The sequence below is a fragment of the Entelurus aequoreus genome, linkage group LG06 (assembly GCF_033978785.1).
Source record: "Entelurus aequoreus isolate RoL-2023_Sb linkage group LG06, RoL_Eaeq_v1.1, whole genome shotgun sequence".
Classification (NCBI taxonomy): domain Eukaryota; kingdom Metazoa; phylum Chordata; class Actinopteri; order Syngnathiformes; family Syngnathidae; genus Entelurus; species Entelurus aequoreus.
Genome location: NC_084736.1, coordinates 9,599,755 through 9,619,284, shown reverse-complemented (window position 1 = coordinate 9,619,284; position 19,530 = coordinate 9,599,755). Strand labels below are relative to the sequence as shown.

Below are 19,530 nucleotides of genomic sequence, written 5' to 3'. Positions count from 1 at the left end.
GAGGTAACAAAGCCCTTTGGTGTATATTCGATGCAACAGCAGGGACACAATCCTTCATTTTACAAGCCGGTGTTAGTTTGAATCAGAATCGGATTTATTGGCCAAGTATATTTAGCCCCAACACCAGTGAAGTTGGCACGTTGTGTAAATCTTAAATAAAAACAGAATACAATGATTTGTAAATCCTTTTCAACCTATATTCAATTGAATAGACTGCAAAGACAAGATACTTAATGTTCGAACTGGAAAAATGTTATTTTTTTGCAAATTAGCTCATTTGGAATTTGATGCCCGCAACGTGTTTCAAAAAAGCTGGCACAAGTGGCAAAAAAGACTGAGAGAGTTGAGGAATGCTCATCAAACACTTATTTGGAACATCCCACAGGTGAACAGGCTAATTGGGAACAGGTGGGTGCCATGATTGGGTATAAAAGCAGCTTCCATGAAATGTTCAGTCATTCACAAACAAGGACGGGGCGAGGGTCACCACTTTGTGACCAAATGCGTGAGCAAATTGTTTAAGAACAACATTTCTCAACCAGCTATTGCAAGGAATTTAAGGATTTCACCGTCTAAGGTCTGTAATATCATCAAAAGGTTCAGAGAATCTGGAGAAATCAATGCATGTAACATTGAATGCCCGTGACCTTCGATCCCTGAGGCGGTACTGCATCAAAAAGCGACATCAGTGTGTAAGGGACATCACCACATGGGCTCAGGAACACTTCAGAAAACCACTGTCAGTAACTACAGTTTGTCGCTTCATCTGTAAGTGAAAGTTAAAATTCTACTATGCAAAAAGAAAAAAACACTTATCAACAACACCCAGAAATGCCCAGCTCATCTAAGATGGACTGATGCAAAGTGGAAAAGTGTTTTGTGGTCTGACGAGTCCACATTTCAAATTGTTTTTGGAAACTGTGGACGTCGTGTCCTCCAGAACAAAGAGGGAAAGAACCATCCGGATTGTTCTAGGCTCAAAGTTCAAAAGCCAGCATGTGTGATGGTATGGGGGTGTATTAGTGCCCAAGGCATGGGTAACTTACACATCTGTGAAGGCACCATTAATGCTGAAAGGTACATACAGTTTTTGGAGCAACATATGTTGTCATCCAAGCAATGTTATCCTGGACGCCCCTGCTTATTTCAGCAAGACAATGCCAAGCCACGTGTTACATCAGCGTGGCTTCATAGTAAAAGAGTGCGGGTACTAGACTGGCCTGCCTGTAGTCCAGACCTGTCTCCCATTGAAAATGTGTGGCGCATTATGAAGCCACAAGGAAGACCCCCGGACTGTTGAACAACTTAAGCTGTACATCAAGCAAGAATGGGAAAGAATTCCACTTGAAAAGTTTCAAAAATGTGTCTCCTCAGTTCCCAAACGTTTACCGAGTGTTGTTAAAAGGAAAGGCCATGTAACACAGTGATAAAAATGCCCCTGTGACAACTTTTTTGCAATGTGTTGCTGCCATTAAATTCTAAGTAATGATTATTTGCAAAAAAATATGTTTCTCAGTTCGAACGTTAAATATCTTGTCTTTGCCTCCTTCAATTGAATATAAGTTGAAAAGGATTTACATATCATTGTATTCTGTTTTTATTTACAAATTACACAACGTGCTTACTTCACCGGTTTTGGGTGTTCCTCGTATTGCCACTCTCGTACAAAAAAAAACCTACATTGAAGGTATTCATTATACCTGAAAGCACTTCATGTCGGTGTCATGGTAACAGCGAAAGAAGTCACAAAAGATGTTCTTGAAGACATGAACAACATTTTTTTTTTTTTTTTTTGCTGGAGTCTCTATTAATGGATGTGCGTAAAAGTGTCACGACAAGAGGTGGACCTTGAAATCTCACGTGGGCTTACGGAATGTTTTAAGTGCTATCCATCGATTTAGATAACATGTATTATATATCTAAGTACACAATGTCTACTCATTTCACGTTTTGGTTTGAAAATAGGTTGCCAGATGTTCTATTTTGATAGTGCCAAAAGTCATTAAGTTGTGTCAAGTGACCATCAGAGTGCCTTTAATATTATTATAATTATTATTTGCGTTATTAATATCATTCAGATTGATTGTTGCGGTGTTTGTATGTAAATATGTACAACATGAACATGTCACAACCGGCAGCCCAGTCAGCAACAACAACAACAAAGTGGAAAAAAAGGTACCTGGACAATAAATACATGCAATAAACCAACACCACAGTGTGGAGTTTCTTCAACACAACTACATGGGAAATCTGCGGTTAGGTTTAGGGTTACGCTCGGGGTTTGGCCGAAGGGTTGGAGTCACGGTTTGTGGTTTTGGCTAGCTTGGATTGGGTTTGCGGAAAACTCATCCACTCCACAGCATTTATGCACAGCGTGGCCAAATAGACTTAGACTTCCTTTTATTGTCATTCAAATTTGAACTTTATAGTACAGATAAGATTGAAATGTTGCATTAGCTCGTTGTAGTGCAGGATAAAAGAGCAATAAGGTGCAGATAAGAATAAATAATTACTGTACAGATAAATATATAGCACTTTTTCATTTGTATCCACGTTTATGGATGTCAGGTTCAAACACTGATGACATCTATTAAACAAGACAAGAGGCAAAGAATTAAACAGAGACAGAATTCAATTTGGACTCAATTGAGGAGACACGCCTAGACACACTGTACTCTTATAGTCTCCAGCACGCTCTGCCAAAAGATTGCATGCCTCCTTCTTTTATTTTGGACCCTCCCCGACCACATGGCCACCTTTGTGGCAAAAAGTTCACAGAAAAAGGTCGTAAACAATTCACAGGAAAGGTCAGTTCAAAAAGAGTTCGTAAAATAGTTCAAAAAGAATTCCATAAAATAGTTCAAAAAGAGTTCGTAAAATGCTTCAAAAAGAGTTCGTCTGGAAATTGGGCAGATCCTGTCATCTCTCCGCTCTGAAGTCCTTGGGCCAGAACAGCATCCTTCTGTTGATTACCATACATGAAAGAACACAGGAACACCTTCATCTTGCTTCCCCCCCTACACAGTGGAGTTTTACGAGCCTTACTCTTGGTAGGTTTCAAAGACGGCTTTTGTCTTCTCATCAGACCCTCAATGTAACCCAAAGTTTTTGTGATAATTTAGAAACAATTATTCTAACAATGGATGTATGTTATATTGTCTGAATATTCCAGCAAGTTAATCTGTTTTTTGGGGGGGGAATTGAGGGAATTATTTTGATGCGTTCAAGACTGATGGCCTGAAGCTGTTACAGAACCTGGAGGTTCTGCTACGGATGCTGCGGAACCTCTTTCTAGAGTCCAGCAGTGAAAACAGTCCTTGCTGGGGGGTGGGAGGAGTCTCTACAGATTTTCTGAGCCCTGGTCAGGCAGCGGCTTTTTGCGATTTCCTGGCTAGGAGGAAGAGGAGTCCTGATGATCTTTTCCGCCGTCCTCACCACTCTCTGCAGAGACTTCCAGTCTGAGGCACTGCAGGCTCCAGTCCAGACGGAGATGCTGTTGGTCAGTAGGCTCTCTATAGTGCCTCTGGTTGAATTTTTGACCACTCCTCTTGACAAAATTGGTGCAGTTCAGCTAAATGTGTTGGTTTTCTGACATGGACTTGTTTCTTCAGCATTGTCCACACGATTAAGTCAGGACTTTGGGAAGGCCATTCTAAAACCTTAATTCTAGCCTGATTTAGCCATTCCTTTACCACTTTTGACGTGTGTTTGGGGTCATTGTCCTGTTGGAACACCCAACTGCACCCAAGACCCAACCTCCGGCCTCATGATTTTAGGTTGTCCTGAAGATTTTGGAGGTAATCCTCCTTTTTCATTGACCCATTTACTCTCTGTAAAGCACCAGTTCCATTGGCAGCAAAACAGGCTCAGAGCATAATACTACCACCACCATGCTTGACGGTAGGATGGTGTTCCTGGGATTAAAGGCCTCACCTTTTCTCCTCCAAACATATTGCTGGGTATTGTGGCCAAACAGCACAATTTTTGTTTCATCTGACATCACATGGACAAAGATAAGACCTTCTGGAGGAAAGTTCTGTGGTCAGATGAAACAAAAAGTGCGCTGTTTGGCCACAATACCCAGCAATATGTTTGGAGGAGAAAAGGTGAGACCTTTAATACCAGGAACACCATCCCTACCGTCAAGCATGGTGGTGGTAGTATTATGCTCTAGGCCTGTTTTGCTGCCAATGGAACTGGTGCTTTACAGAGAGTAAATGGGACAATGAAAAAGGAGGATTACCTCCAAATTCTTCAGGACAAGCTAAAATCATCAGCCCGGAGGTTGGGTCTTGGGCGCAATTGGGTGTTCCAACACATCAAAAATGGTAAAGGAATCAGACTAGAATGAAGGTTTTAGAATGGCCTTCCCAAAGTCCTGACTTAAACGTGTGGACAATGCTGAAGAAACAAGTCCATGTCAGAAAACCAACAAATTTAGCTGAACTGCACCAATTTTGTCAAGAGGAGTGGTCAAAAATTCAAGCAGAAGCTTGTGGATGGCTACCAAAAGCGCCTTATTGCAGTGAAACTTGCCAATATTAACATTGCTGTATGTATACTTCTGACCCAGCTCACATTTTCAGTAGACCCATAATAAATTCATAAAAGAACCAGACTTCATGAATGTTTTTTTGTGACCAACAAGTATGTGCTCCAATCACTCTATCACAAAAAAATAAGAATTGTAGAAATGATTGGAAACTCAAGACAGCCATGACATCATGTTCTTCACAAGTGTATGTAAACTTTTGACCACGACTGTATACACCAACAAAGTCTGTAACCTAAGTACTCACCCTGAGGATACACACTCCAGTACAGTAGGTGGCGGTATGCACTTATAACGTTGGTTGCGACCCGCCATAAAATTAAGAAGAAGTGTAACCTATTTTTATGGACTTGCCTCTTTGTGATGTTAAACCAGGCCTGGGTAATTATTATGACTTGGGGGCCACATTTAGAGAATGAAATGTGTCTGGGCGTCGGTATATCTATTTTTAGGAACACTAATACAAAACTTCACAATAATGTCTGATTGAATGCTAAAAACGTCACGACAGACCGCCTTAAAAAACGTAATGGAATTTAAAATTTTTCTATGAAGGATAAAACACTGAATATTGACACAATAAGAACGTCACACCCACTTTCGATCGACATATCTTACCATGAAGTGAAACGCAACAAAAATGAAACAAACAGTGAAATATGATCGCGAAGGGTACAAAATAAAGCCACCTACAATCTGATATATTTTATATATCACTAAGCTTTAGAACTTTGTTGCCAAAACCTCCTTCCACGTCTGTGGTAACGCTTCCCGCCCACACTGCTTGGTGCCTCGTCTGAGCTGCTGTGACGTCGATTACCATAAGTCTTCAACTATACAAAGTATTTCAATGCTTGGAATCTGCGCTTTTGCATGATATACCAGTTACTATGGTCATCTAATTAGTTACTATGGTCATCTAATTAGTTACTATGGTCATCTAATTAGTTACTATGGTCATCTAATTAGTTACTATACGGTCATTAGAAAACATGAGTGCACATCATAATGGCAGCTACAGTTTACATCTTAAAGATCTAAAAAAAAATTATTTGGAAATGTCCGGAGGGCCAGATTGAAAAACTGAACGGGCCGCATGTGGCCCCCGGGCTTTAATTTGCCCAGGTCTGTGTTAAACGTTCCTATTATAAGCTCTATATGCCTTGAGCTCTTATTTTGAAGGCGATAAGAGCGGAAGTGGTGACACGTTGTAGTGGAGCAGAGGTTTTTAAAAGAAAGGAAATAAAGTGGTCCTCGTGTAAAACTGGAGCCTCCGTGTTTGTTATTTTGTAGTTTTATACAGTACAGGCGACATATTTATAAACCGTCTGCTCCACTACGACGTGACACCACTTCCGCTCTTAGCGCCTTCAAAATAAGAGCTCAAGGCATATACTGTATAACAGTTTATAAACCCATAAAAATAGGTTACAGAAGTCCCTTCTTCTTCTTCTGGCTGCTCTCGCTGATTCCTCAGGCAATGCGCCACTTTTGCCCCCACCGGTTGCTGAGGGGAAAACAATGGCTGTCTTGGTCATTATGACACCTGCTGAACGAAGGCAGCATTTCTGAAGGTAAAAGATGTGATGAAAAGTTGACAACATTACACTCGCCAGTCGTCATCATGCCAAAATGTACTCAGGAAGCAGGAGTATCCACTTTTAGAGGTAGGTTCAACTTGTTTTCCATGATATTAATTATGATATTGTCATTTCCAACTGCATGCTAGTCTATGCTATCGCTAAGTGGCCCTTTTGTTGTGAAAACGCGGGTTCTTCTTCAAAAACTGTAATGTTGTTTTCCTTCACAAACTATTAGGAACCATGATGGTTTAAGTTTGTTGGACAGGCAGTTGATATAAAGTTAAAGTACCAATGATAGTCACACACACACACACACACACACACACACACACACACACACACACACACACACACACACACACACACACACACACACACACACACACACACACACACACACACTAGGTGCGTGAAATTACTCTCTGCATTTGACCCATCCCCTTGTTCCACCCCCTGGGAGGTGAGGGGAGCAGTGAGCAGCAGCGGTGGCTGCGCTCGGGAATAATTTTTGGTAATTTAACCCCCAATTCCAACCCTTGATGCTGAGCGCAGGGCTCGTACGGGTGCTTAAAAACCTTGAAACCTGCTCAGTGGCCTAGTGGTTAGAGTGTCCGCCCTGAGATCGGTAGGTCGTGAGTTCAAACCCAGGCCGAGTCATACCAAAGACTATAAAAAATGGGACTCATTACCTCACTGCTTGGCACTCAGCATCAAGGGTTGGAATTGGGTTGGTTAAATCAGTGTTTTTCAACCACTGTGCCGCAGGCGCACTAGTGTGCCGTGGGAAATTATGCAACTTCACCTGCGTAATTGGTCCCAAATTTTTTTTTTTCAAATCAATAACTATAATCTGCAAATAATGTGCCGTTGCTTAGTATCTGTGCTGTGTAGAGCTCGGCACGGTAACCACGTGATACTCCATGCCAGTAGGTGGCAGCTGGTAGTTAATTGCTTTGTAAAAGTCAGAATGTGTCGGGTGAGACGAGGTTGGTTTGTTGTGATCACAATACATGCAGGTAAAAACGTATATAATGCTGAAACCAAAAATGAACATAAGGAAAAAGCAATGAAGCATAGGAATGGCTATGCAAAAGACAAGTAAAACTGAACTGGCTACCGAGTAAACAGAAACAGAATGCTGGACGACAGCAAAAACTTACGGCGTCCACAAAGTACGTCCGTACATGACATGACAATCAACAATGTCCACACAAACAAGGATAGCAACAACTTAAATAGCCTTGCTTGCTAACACAAAGCAGGTGCGGGGAATAGCGCTCAAAGGAAGACATGAAACTGCTACAGGAAAACACCAACAAAACAGGAAGGGCCACCAAAATAACAGCGCAAGACAACAACTGAAGCACTACACAGGAAAACATCAACAAACTCAAAATAAGGCACGACGACCTGGTGGAGTTTCATTTTTAAATTTTTTCTGCTGGTGGTGTGCCTCCGGAATTTTTAATGAAAAAAACGTGCCTTGCCTCCAAAAAAGGTTGAAAAACACTGGGTTAAATCACCAAAAATGATTCCCGGGCATGGCACTGCTGCTGCTCACTGCTCCCCTCACCTCCCAGGGGGTGAACAAGGGGATGGGTCAAATGCAGAGGGTAATTTCATCACACCTAGTGTGTGTGTTGATCATTGGTACTTTAAATTTAACTTAAACTGCTTGGATTTTAATGTGTTTTGAAGGTTTGAAAAGTGCTTGAATTTCGGGCAAAGTGCTAGTAAATGCTTGGAAATGTTCATCATTTGAAAAAAATGTGCAGTTAAACACACTTAGCTTTTTTTTTTTTTTTTTTAATTATTATTTTATATATATATATATATATATATATATATATATATATATATATATATATATATATATATATATATATATATATATATATATATATATATATATATATATATATATATATATATATATATATATATATATATATATATATATATATATATATTTTATCTCATTGTAGCCCATTGGGTTGAGTTTTTCCTTGCCCTGATGTGGGATCTGAGCCGAGGATGTCGTTGTGGCTTGTGTAGCCCTTTTGAGACACTCGTGATTTAGGGCTATATAAATAAACTTTGATTGATTGATTGATTGATTGATCCTATTTCTCGGCAGTCTTACTCAACAGGCAAATTATAAAATGGAAACAAAATACAATAAGATTCCTTAAGATTGAAAGCTACACGCTTGATCTGTTGGCTTTGCACGAGCCCTTACATTAGGTGGTTGTCATGTATATACGGCTCTGTGTCGCCCCCAAGAGGACAGCGGTGCAATGGATCCATCATGCCGGGAGGTTGTCGTTTGAATGGACATTGGATGGAAATTATTAGTCCATTATTGGACTTGTTTGTACCGTTAAGGTCATGTAATGTATCATTTGTAACATTTTTCACAACTTAGAGCTGAGTTAATATGAATGATTTTGTAGTTTTTACACAACATGGGTGTATGCATTTCTTGTTGTCTACTTAACTTGTCTAGCTACCTCCAGTGAAAGCAAAAAAAAGTTAACTTTTGTCTTTTTGTTCATTTGTTATAGGGTTGTACGGTACACCGGTATTAGTATAGTACCGCGATACTAATGAATAATTTTCGGTACGATACCGTCTCTGAAACGTACCGGTTCCGCGCCCGCGTCGAAGTCATGTCGTGTCATTGCTGGTTTACGAGCAGAGGAGCATGTTCGGCGGCACACAATCACAGAGTACTTACAAGCAGACACAGTGTGTAGACAGAAAAGGGAGAACGGACGCATTTTGGCTTAAAAACTAAAGATAAGGTGAAGTTATAACACTGAAACACCCTCAGGAAGAGGTGCTTTAAAGGCCTACTGAAAGCCACTACTACCGACCACGCAGTCTGATAGTTTATATATCAATGATGAAATCTTAACATTGCAACACATGCCAATACGGCCGGGTTTACTTATAAAGTGCAATTTTAAACTTCCCGGGAAATATCCGGCTGAAAACGTCTCGGTATGATGTTTGCGCGTGACGTCACGGGTTGACGTCCCGTAGCTAAGTTAGCTTCAATGGCGTCGTTAGCAACAGCATTGCTAGGCTTCGCCAGGCTGGACAGCATTAACTGTGTGGTTACAGGTCCAGAGTTTGGTTCGGTGTCTCCTGATAGTAGAAGTAATAATAGTATTTTTGATCTTCGGTCTATCCTTCCAGTCAGGGGCATGTTTCTTCTGTTTCTATATGCAGTTAAGCACGATGCTATCACGTTAGTTTCGAAACTAAAGTGCTTCACCGATATATTGTCGTGGAGATAAAAGTCACCGTCAAGAGGATATAGTATCCGAAGTGGTTTAAAATACAAATCCGTGATCCACAATAGAAAAAGGAAAAAGTGTGGAATCCAATGAGCCCTTGTACCTAAGTTACGGTCAGAGCGAAAAAAGATACACCGCGGCGTCCTGCACTGCACTCTAATCCTTCACTGTCACTTTCCTCATCCACGAATCTTTCATCCTGGCTCAAATTAATGGGGTAATCGTCGCTTTCTCTGTCCGAATCGCTCTCGCTGCTGGTGTAAACAATGCACAGATGTGAGGAGCTCTTCAACCTGCGACGTCACGCTACTTCCGGTACAGGCAAGGCTTTTTTATCAGCGACCAAAAGTTGCAAACTTTATCGTCGATGTTCTCTACTAAATCCTTTAAGCAAAAATATGGCAATATCGCGAAATGATCAAGTATGACACATAGAATGGATCTGCTATCCCCGTTTAAATATGAAAATCTCATCTCAGTAGGCCTTTAAGACATGGCTAGCTAGCTCGCGGCTAAAGTCCATCCGCAGTCGGCAGTGTTTTAGCTACTTCTAAATCACTAATCCTGGTCTCCATGGCGACAAATAAAGTAAGTAAGTATCATCCCTGCAGGACGAGGAATAGCTAAACCGTAGCTCACCGGCATCAAAATGTAAACAAACGCCATTGGTGGATCGACACGTAACATCCACTGTAATGATATCAAGTACAGGCACGTATCTAGTTGATACTACTACGATTACAGCGATATTTTTTGGCATCACAACATCTTCTTTTGTTTTTTTAAAATGTATATTATGTTTATAAACTCAGTAAATATGTCCCTGGACACATGAGGACTTTGAATATGACCAATGTATGATCCTGTAACGACTTGGTATCGTATTGATACCCAAATTTGTGGTATCATCCAAAACTAATGTAAAGTATCAAACAACAGAATAATAAGTGATTGTTACATTTGAACAGAAGTGTAGATAGAACATGTTAAAAGATAAAGTCAGCAGCTATTAACAGTAAATCAAAAAGTAGATTAATAATTCATTTTCTACCACTTGTCCTTAATAGTGTTGACAAAATAATAGAATGATAAATGACACAATATGTTACTGCATATGTCAGCAGACTAATTAGGAGCCTTTGTTTGTTTACTTACTACTAAAAGACAAGTTGTCTAGTATGTTCACTATTTTATTTAAGGACTTAACAGTTAAGTCCTTAAATAAAATAGTTTGCAATGTAGTTTCTTATTGCAGTTAAGTCTTAACTGCAATAAGAAACATATGTTTAATGTACCCTAAGATTAAAAAAAAAAAAAAAGCCAATAATGCAATTTTTTTGTGGTCCCCTTTATTTAGAAAAGTACCGAAAAGTACCAACATTTTTGTTAGTACCCGTGCCAAAATATTGGTATCGTTACAACACTAATTTGTTATCATAGCCACAGTTACAAAGCTATATATGCTTAATGAAAGGTGAATGACAAACAAAATATTTTCCTTTAATTTATTATCCTTATATTAATGTGGAAAAGTTTTGTTATTAAATGAGTGAAATTGACATTTTGAGGGTGCGTGTATTTATATCACATTATGCAGTTTACAAGCACAAATACGGTGTGAATCGATCCGTGCCGTTCGATGTCATTGAGTGCTGTAAGTAAGAAAAAGAACAAGAAATGTGAAAAACAACACTAATGGAGACACATTTGCAAACACCAATGACATTGAATAGTCTACAGAAACACTGCTTCATTTTCTACGCCCCATTCAGTTCGTAACTGAATGGGGCGTAGAAAATGTTAGGCTGAGGTTTTAGCAGATTTTCTGTATTTTTCCTGCAGACCGCATTTGGTGACCTCAAACAACAAGGCTATGGATCGATTCACACTGGTTTTCGCCTTTTGAAGGGTACTGAAAAAACTGGAAAATTGATCTGGAAAGTCCTTAAAAAGTGCTCCCATTTGGCCATGGAAAAGGTGTACGAAGCCTGAATATAAGTCATCTAACGTTCGACATTCACTTTAGGACCCAAATTAAATGAAGACTGGCCTCCGAAGATGAAGCACACACATGGTTGAAAGACTTTGGAGGAAGCTTAGAACGTATCCAACTACTGGATGTCAGAAGGCCTTCAGGGTAAGTTTGACAAAAGCTATATGACCGTGCCTGCATGCATTTTTCTGCTGTATGTTATGATTTAGGGCTCGGGTCGGTAGTGTTGTCCCGATACCAATATTTTGGTAGTTTTCGGTACTTTTTTAAATAAAGGGGACCACAAAAAATTGCATTATTGGCTTTATTTTAGCAAAAAATCTTAGGGTACATTAATCATGTGTTTCTTATTGCAAGTTTGTCCTTAAATAAAATAGTGAACATACTAGACAACTTGTCTTTTAGTAGTAAGTAAGCAAACAAAGGCTCCTAATTAGTCTGCTGACATATGCAGTAACATATTGTGTCATTTATCTACCTATTATTTTGTCAACATTATTAAACACGAGTGGTAGGAAATGAATGACAACATATGTTTCTTATTGCAATCGAAGAACAAGTTTGTCCTTAAATAAAATAGTGAACATTCTAGAAAATGTGTCTTATAGTAGTAAGTTTACCATGAATTGATTAACGTGGACCCCGACTTAAACAAATTGAAAAACTTATTCGGGTGTTACCATTTGGTTGTCAATTGTACGGAATATGTACTGTACTGTGCAATCTACTAATAAGTTTAAATCAATCAATCAATCAATCAAGTAAGCAAACAAAGGCTCCTAATTTGTCTGCCGACGTTTGCAATAACAAATCGTGTCCTTTCTAATTCTATTATTTTGTCAAAATTATAAAGAACAAGCTGTAAAAAATAATTATTAATCTACTTGTTCATTTACTGTCAATATCTGCTTACTTTCTCTTCTAACATGTTCTATCTACACTTCTGTTAAAATGTAATAATCACTTTATCTTCTGTTGTTTGATACTTTACATTAGTTTTGGATGATACCACCAATTTGGTTATCAATCCGATACCAAGTCGTTACCGGATCATACATTGGTCATATTCAAAGTCCTCATGTGTCCAGAGCCGTATTTCCTGAGTTTATAAACATAATATACATTTAAAAAAAACGAAAGAAGATGTTGTGATGCCAAAAAATATCGCCGTAATCATAGTAGTATCGACTAGATACGTGCCTGTACTTGATATCATTACAGTGGATGTCAGGTGTAGATCCACCAATGGCGTTTGTTTACATTGTGACGCCGGTGAGCTACGGTGTGTAGTGAAGCATGTTTAGCTATTCCTCGTCCTGCAGGGATGATACTTGTAAGAAACTTACTTTATTTGTTGCCATGGAGACCAGGATTAGTGATTTAGAAGTAGCAAAAACACTGCCGACTGGGGCTGGGCTTAAGCCGCTAGCTAGCTAGCCATGTCTTAAAGCACCTCTTCCTGAGGGTGTTTCAGTGTTATAACTTCACCTTTATCGTCAGTTTTTAAGCCAAAATGCGTCCGTTCTCCCTTTTCTGTCTACACACTAGGGCTGCAACTAGCGATTAATTTGATAATCGATTAATCTGTTGATTATTACTTCGATTAATCGATTAATAATCGGATAAAAGAGACAAACTACATTTCTATCCTATCCAGTATTTTATTGAAAAAAAACCCAGCTTTGAGTTTGAGTTTATTTCGAACATGCAAGCTTACAACATGATACATCACAATTTCCAGTTTCTCTTTTCAACATGTTCGAAAAGGAGTAGGAAGAAGCAGAGCTTATTTAATCCTACCCCTTTTCTTTACATAACAGTTGCAAAACTTTTTGTTCACTTCCTGTTCACAATTTTTTCACAATAAACTCCATAAGTAATCACAATAAAAATAAATAAATAAATAATAGTAAGAATTTAATAATAATAATTATAATAATAATAAAAGCATACTGGCACCATACTTATTTTGATTATTGTTTCTCAGCTATTTGTAAATGTTGCAGTTTATAAATAAAGGTTTATATAATAAAAAAATTTAAAAATTTAAAAAACTCTGCGCATAGCATAGATCCAACGAATCGATGACTAAATTAATCGGCAACTATTTTTATAATCGATTTTAATCGATTCAATCGATTAGTTGCTGCAGCCCTACTACACACTTTGTCTGTTTGTAAGTACTCCGTGATTGTGTGCTGCCGAACATGCTCCTCTGCTCGTAAACCAGCAATTACACGACGTAACGACGATGGGGGCGTGGTGGGGTGGCGGACCGGTACGTTTCAGAGACGATATAGTACCGAAAATGATTCATTAGTATCGCGGTACTATACTAATACCGGTATATCGTACAACCCTATGGGTCAGCAACCAGAAATGTTGAAAGAGCCATATTGGACCAAAAATACAAAAAACTGGAGCCGCAAAAAATTAAAAGCCTTAAATAAGTGTTATAATGAAGGCAACACATGATGTAAGTGTCTATATTAGCCATAACAGCCTACTATCAAAATGACTGTGTCGCAGGCTGAAGCAAAACTGTGTTGACAGAAATGTTGTAATGTAATATTTATTCTACACATTTTTACAACATTAGAAAACATTAGTTAATCAGAGGCTGTGTGGGTGGGGAGTGTTTCCACAGAGTGTTTCCAGGGCGGCCAGCCTGAAATGTGGGTGTCAGGACAGACGCGGAAGGAGATTTTTACAACTAAGTTCTAAAGCTTAGTGATATATCAGATATATCAGATTGTAGGTGTTTGGCTTTTTTACCCTTCGCGTTCATATTTCGCTGTGTTTGTTGCATTTCTGTTGCATTTCGCTTGATTGTAAAATATGTCGATCGAGAGGGAGTGTGATGTTCATATGTTGTCAATATTCAGTGTTTTATCCTTCATAGTTAATATTGTAAATTCCACATTCTTTATTTTCATGTACATTCTGGGTGTCTCATTCAGTAAAAGGCGGTCTGTCATAAAGTTTTTAGCATTCAATCAGACGTTATTGTGAGGTTTTGTATTAGAGTTCCTAAAAATCAGAGGCCGTACTTATCAAGCTTCTTAGAGTGCCATTTTACACTTAAGTCCTGAGAATTTGCGAAATTTAGTCCTACTCTCAAACTTAAGAATAAAAGCTTTTTATCAACGTTCTTAAGTCTAAGAATCACTCCTACTCTCCACGATATTTAAGAGACCTTCAGAGGTGTCTTAAGTGGTTAGGAGTTGCCAGCAGGGGATGGCACTGAGGCGAGAGAGACGTGCGCGAACGTTCAGGGAACGGAACAATGTTTTTGTTTTTTTTGATGACGAGCAGTTGATCAAACGGTATCGTTTAGACAGAGCGGATATTATTTTTGTCACAGATTTAATACTTTTCGATTCCTTGTTGATTTCTGCATGTGTCTGCAGTGGGCTAGTATATATAGAGCCACCCACACCAGTTTCAAATGAGTTGCCTAATTAATGAATTGGAAAGAAAATGTTATGACAGTAGCGTATGTGTGTGGCCGTGAGGTGAGTGATGTCAGTGAGTGTGTGGGCGATAGAAGAGAGGGAGCGGTAGCGTGAGTGCCGGCGGGGACTAATTTGTTTTGTATTATTTTGTAGTTTATTGTCAAAATATACACTCCCATTGTCCACTTAAATATTTCCAAGATATTTCTTTATTCTTAGACAACGGATTCCATTCCGTGATTGGTCATTTCTATGGACACAGAAATTACGTCACCTAAAATTCCGTTTACGGCACATAGTAATGTCGTAATTCAGCTCTGAGTGTGACACTTAAGATTCAGTCCTACACTTCGCTGAAAGTGTGAGTAAGACGCTTGATAACTAACTTTTAAGTGCAGCTTTCAGCCAAGAATTTATTTACTCTTAAGTCAACTCTTAGCAGACTTCTTAGGAGTCATTCTAAGAAGCTTGATAAGTACGGCCCCAGATATACCGGCCCCCAGACACATTTTTTCTCTGAATTTTCAATATAAAATAATTGCCCAGGCCTGCCATGTATGAAGATATCCCCAGACATTACAGGTCAAAGCAAATTCCAAACAGCTTGTTTAGAGGATGAAGGAAGTCAAAATTGTTAAATAAATCTCTGCAATGCATTTATGGTCTGATTTTTAATTTTCTGGACTCATGCACATCCCCAATACCCAACAACAGGTAAGAAAAGTTGGTTTCGCATAATGGGGCCCCTTTAAGTCACTCTCAAAACGTTTGAACGTGATTGTATGTATCCAAGATGGCAGCCAGTATTTTTCATTACCGTATTTTTCAGACTATAAGTCGCAGTTTTTTTTCATAGTTTGGCCGGGGGTGCGACTTATACTCAGGAGCGACTTATGTGTGAAATTATTAACACATTAGCGTAAAATATCAAATAATATTTAGCTCATTCATGTAAGAGACTAGACGTATAAGATTTCATGGGATTTAGCGATTAGGAGTGACAGATTGTTTGGTAAACGTATAGCATGTTCTATATGTTATAGTTATTTGAATGACTCTTACCATAATATGTTACGTTAACATACCAGGCACCTTCTCAGTTGGTTATTTATGCCTCATATAACGTATACTTATTCAGCCTGTTGTTCACTATTCTTTATTTATTTTAAATTGCCTTTCAAATGTCTATTCTTGGCGTTGGCTTTTATCAAATAAATGTCCCCCAAAAATGCGACTTATACTCCAGTGCGACTTATATATGTTTTTTTCCTTCTTTATTATGCATTTTCGGCAGGTGCGACTTATACTCCGGAAAATGCGGTATATAGGACTAGCTGTAGATTTGTTGTAGTTAATATCTTAAATTGTTAATAACATTAAAAACTGTGCATTATGTTGGCGCCTGCATTACCTCGAACTGCTTGCCAAGAGAACTTTGCCACCCGAAGCGCCACGGTGTTGTAAGTTAAGAAATAACAAGCTATTGTACCGCTTAAAACGGAGGCACTTCTCTAGTAGGCTACCGCTCATTTCCGCGTCAATTTAGTGGAGTGGGCACTGAGACGTCCTTGGTATCACGTCAACTTGCTCTTGTCAGAAGAAAAGAAAAGAAAAAGCAATCAATTTTGCGACTGCAGGGGTTGTGACAGAGTGACCCTGGATAAGGGATGATCAAACCATTCAAACGGCTTCCAAATAAATAGTATTTATTCATAAAATTAACATAGACTAGTATAGTCATATATACTTTTGGTTATGTGAAATGATTGAAAAATAAAAGACGCAAAAATATAACCATGAATTAATCATACAATTGCACAACAGATGTTGTCATGACGATGTAATTGCACTTTATACCTATACTATCTCTGCTTAACCATGTGTCAAATAGTTAATCTATTTGACTCATTCTGTTTTGTTCAATTGTATGATGAAATATTTGTGCCATGGTGTTTACATACTGTATTTCTTGTTACCTTTTTTGTGACGTCCTCGCGTGACCCTGGGATGCAGAGACAGGAGATGGCATGCAGGTAATGTGATCATTTATTAGCACAAAACAAAAACTAGTGCATCTACGGAGTGCACACAGAACAAAAACTAGTGCAGCTACGGAGTGCACACGAACAAAAACTAGTGTAGCTACGGAGTGCACACAGAACAAAAACTAGTGCATCTACGGAGTGCACACAGAACAGAAACTAGTGCAGCTACGGAGTGCACACAGAACAAAAGCTAGTGCATCTACGGAGTGCACACAGAACAAAAGCTAGTGCAGCTTTGGAGTGCACACAGAACAAAAACTAGTGCAGCTGTGGAGTGCACACAGAACAAAAGCTAGTGCAGCTATGGAGTGCACACTGAACAAAAGCTAGTGCAGCTATGGAGTGCACACAGAACAAAAGCTAGTGCAGCTATGGAGTGCACACAGAACAAAAGCTAGTGCAACTAGGGAGTGCAGAGAGGCTAGAGAACAGGGCTGGCATATAAAGCATGGCGTTGGTGACCGAGAACAGGTGTGTCCTGATTGCAAATCATGGACATGTGAGGAAGCCAGCGCCCGGACTGGAGAATAGTGGGGAAAAGAGGCAAACAGGAAATGAAAAAAAAAAGTACAAGAACATTTAAAAAAAAAAAAAAAAAGTCCAAATCTGTCATGACAAATTATATTTTTGTTTATTTAATATTATATAGAATACAATACTGAAAATAACATAATAAAATGTGCTGATGAGGCGTAAAAGCCTCTGGTTTATACTGACGGTAATTTGAGGAAAATTATCAAACGATTTGAAGTTCTTCGGCACCTTCTACTTTAACAAAACATGTCCGCAGACTGTATATAGTATAGCCTATAATGCAATCATTTCTATTTAAGTTGAGTGTGAGCTGCCATTCTTTGTCGGGATGCACACCAGAAGGTTTGCTTGCCAACCGCCATTAGACCAAAAAAGAAGAAGAAGATTCTTTGTCCGGACTTTGTTTAGAACGTACATTCATTCATGTGGACGCTCTTTCCTCCGGCCGTGAGTTTTGCTGTGTTCCAGCATTCTGTTCTATTGCAAACTGGCAGTTTTAGTTTAGTTTTTGCATAACCTTCCCTATATTTCAGTGACCTTCTAAACCAGACCTGGGCAAAATACGGCCCGTGGGCCACATGTGGCCCATTAAGATTTTCAATCCAGCCCGCCGGACATTCTACATAATAGTTTTAGACCTTTAACATTAAAACTGTAGCCGCCATTATGATGTGCAGTGATGTTTTTAAATGACCGTAAGTCTTGAACTATAGAAAGTATTTCAGTGGTCGAAATCTGCGCTTTTGAGTGTTATGTTTGTCAGAAACCGATGCGGAAGCACATTGTTACGTGATAATATATAATATTGTAGGTGTTTAATAGACTTTGCATTCATATTTTGCTGTTTGTTACATTTTTGCTGTGTTTTGCTTGATTGTAAAAGATACACAACTATCAAGGAGCTGGTCTGAGAAGTAAAAAGAGTAATGTTCATATGTTGGTAATATTCAGTGTTTTATTGTTCATACTTAGTTGATATTGTGAATCCCACTTTCTTTATTTTCATGTACACTTTGGGTGTCCCATTCAGTAAAAAACGGTAAAATTCCATTCCGTTAAAATATTTTATTTTTTATTTGTCATTAACGTTTTTAGAACTCTATCCGACATTTTGACTTTTGGTGTTAGTGTTCCTGAAAAAACTGACCTAAACACACAAACTCTACAACAGATCTTTACAGCTAAATGTGTATATATCATTTATACACACATACACATTGGAATCCCCCAGACACATTTTTTCTCTCAATGTGGCCCCCCGAGTCAAAATACTTGCCCAGCTCTCTTCTCAACGGTACTCATCTTTTGTTTGTCTTTATCATTACATGAAATAGTTATTTACCTGCACATTGCGTCCTCGGTCTTCTGCATCTTGGGAACACGCCAGTCATCGCAGTCATGCGACCCGAGCGTCACGATGGCCTCAGAGGAGGAAACACATGTCTCTGTCCTGGCTGCTCAGTACATTATGACTCAAGGGGCAATAACAGTAATCATGTAATCAATCTCTGCCTTGCACACTAGCTATATATGCTGTCTAATATTTTGATGCTGTGAATTGAACACCTCTGCAAACTACTAACACAATCATTAACATTGTGAGTGATGGATGGTAGAGTACAGAATGTACAGTAAATCATAATTAGTCTCCCTAAATGGAATAGACCACTTATTTTTCTATAGAGCACGTGTCAAACTCAAGGCCAGCTCGGGCCCGACACGTCCATTTAATGTGGCCCGCGAAAGCCTGGGAATAATTGGCCCCATTCAGCAATATGTTCCTAACTTTTCCTCTTATCTTTCTTCCTAAGTGATTTCCTAAGAGGAGTCCATTCAAATTCATGACGTGTTCTTAAACGTCCAAATTGTTCCCACCCGCTGTTCTTAAGTTGCTGAATGCCAAATGGTTAGCACGTGCGTGTAGGGATGATGTTCGTTACGAAATTATCGAGTTCGAGCCCATTATCGAATCCTCTTATCGAACCGATTCCTTATCGAATCTCTTATCGAATCCAGATAGGTTGTTGTGTGTGCACTGAGTTCCAAAAGCCATAGATGTTATATGA

General features: G+C 39.0%; 1 long non-coding RNA gene across 1 annotated transcript; it reads left to right on the top strand.

The window, feature by feature from the left end:
- Nucleotides 1–6,041: 6,041 nt before the first annotated feature.
- On the top strand, nt 6,042–18,870 carry LOC133651433 (uncharacterized). The gene is made up of 3 exons (XR_009826409.1): nt 6,042–6,219; nt 11,464–11,574; nt 16,899–18,870. It is a non-coding gene; the product is annotated as an uncharacterized LOC133651433 (long non-coding RNA).
- The last annotated feature ends 660 nt before the right edge of the window (nt 18,871–19,530 follow it).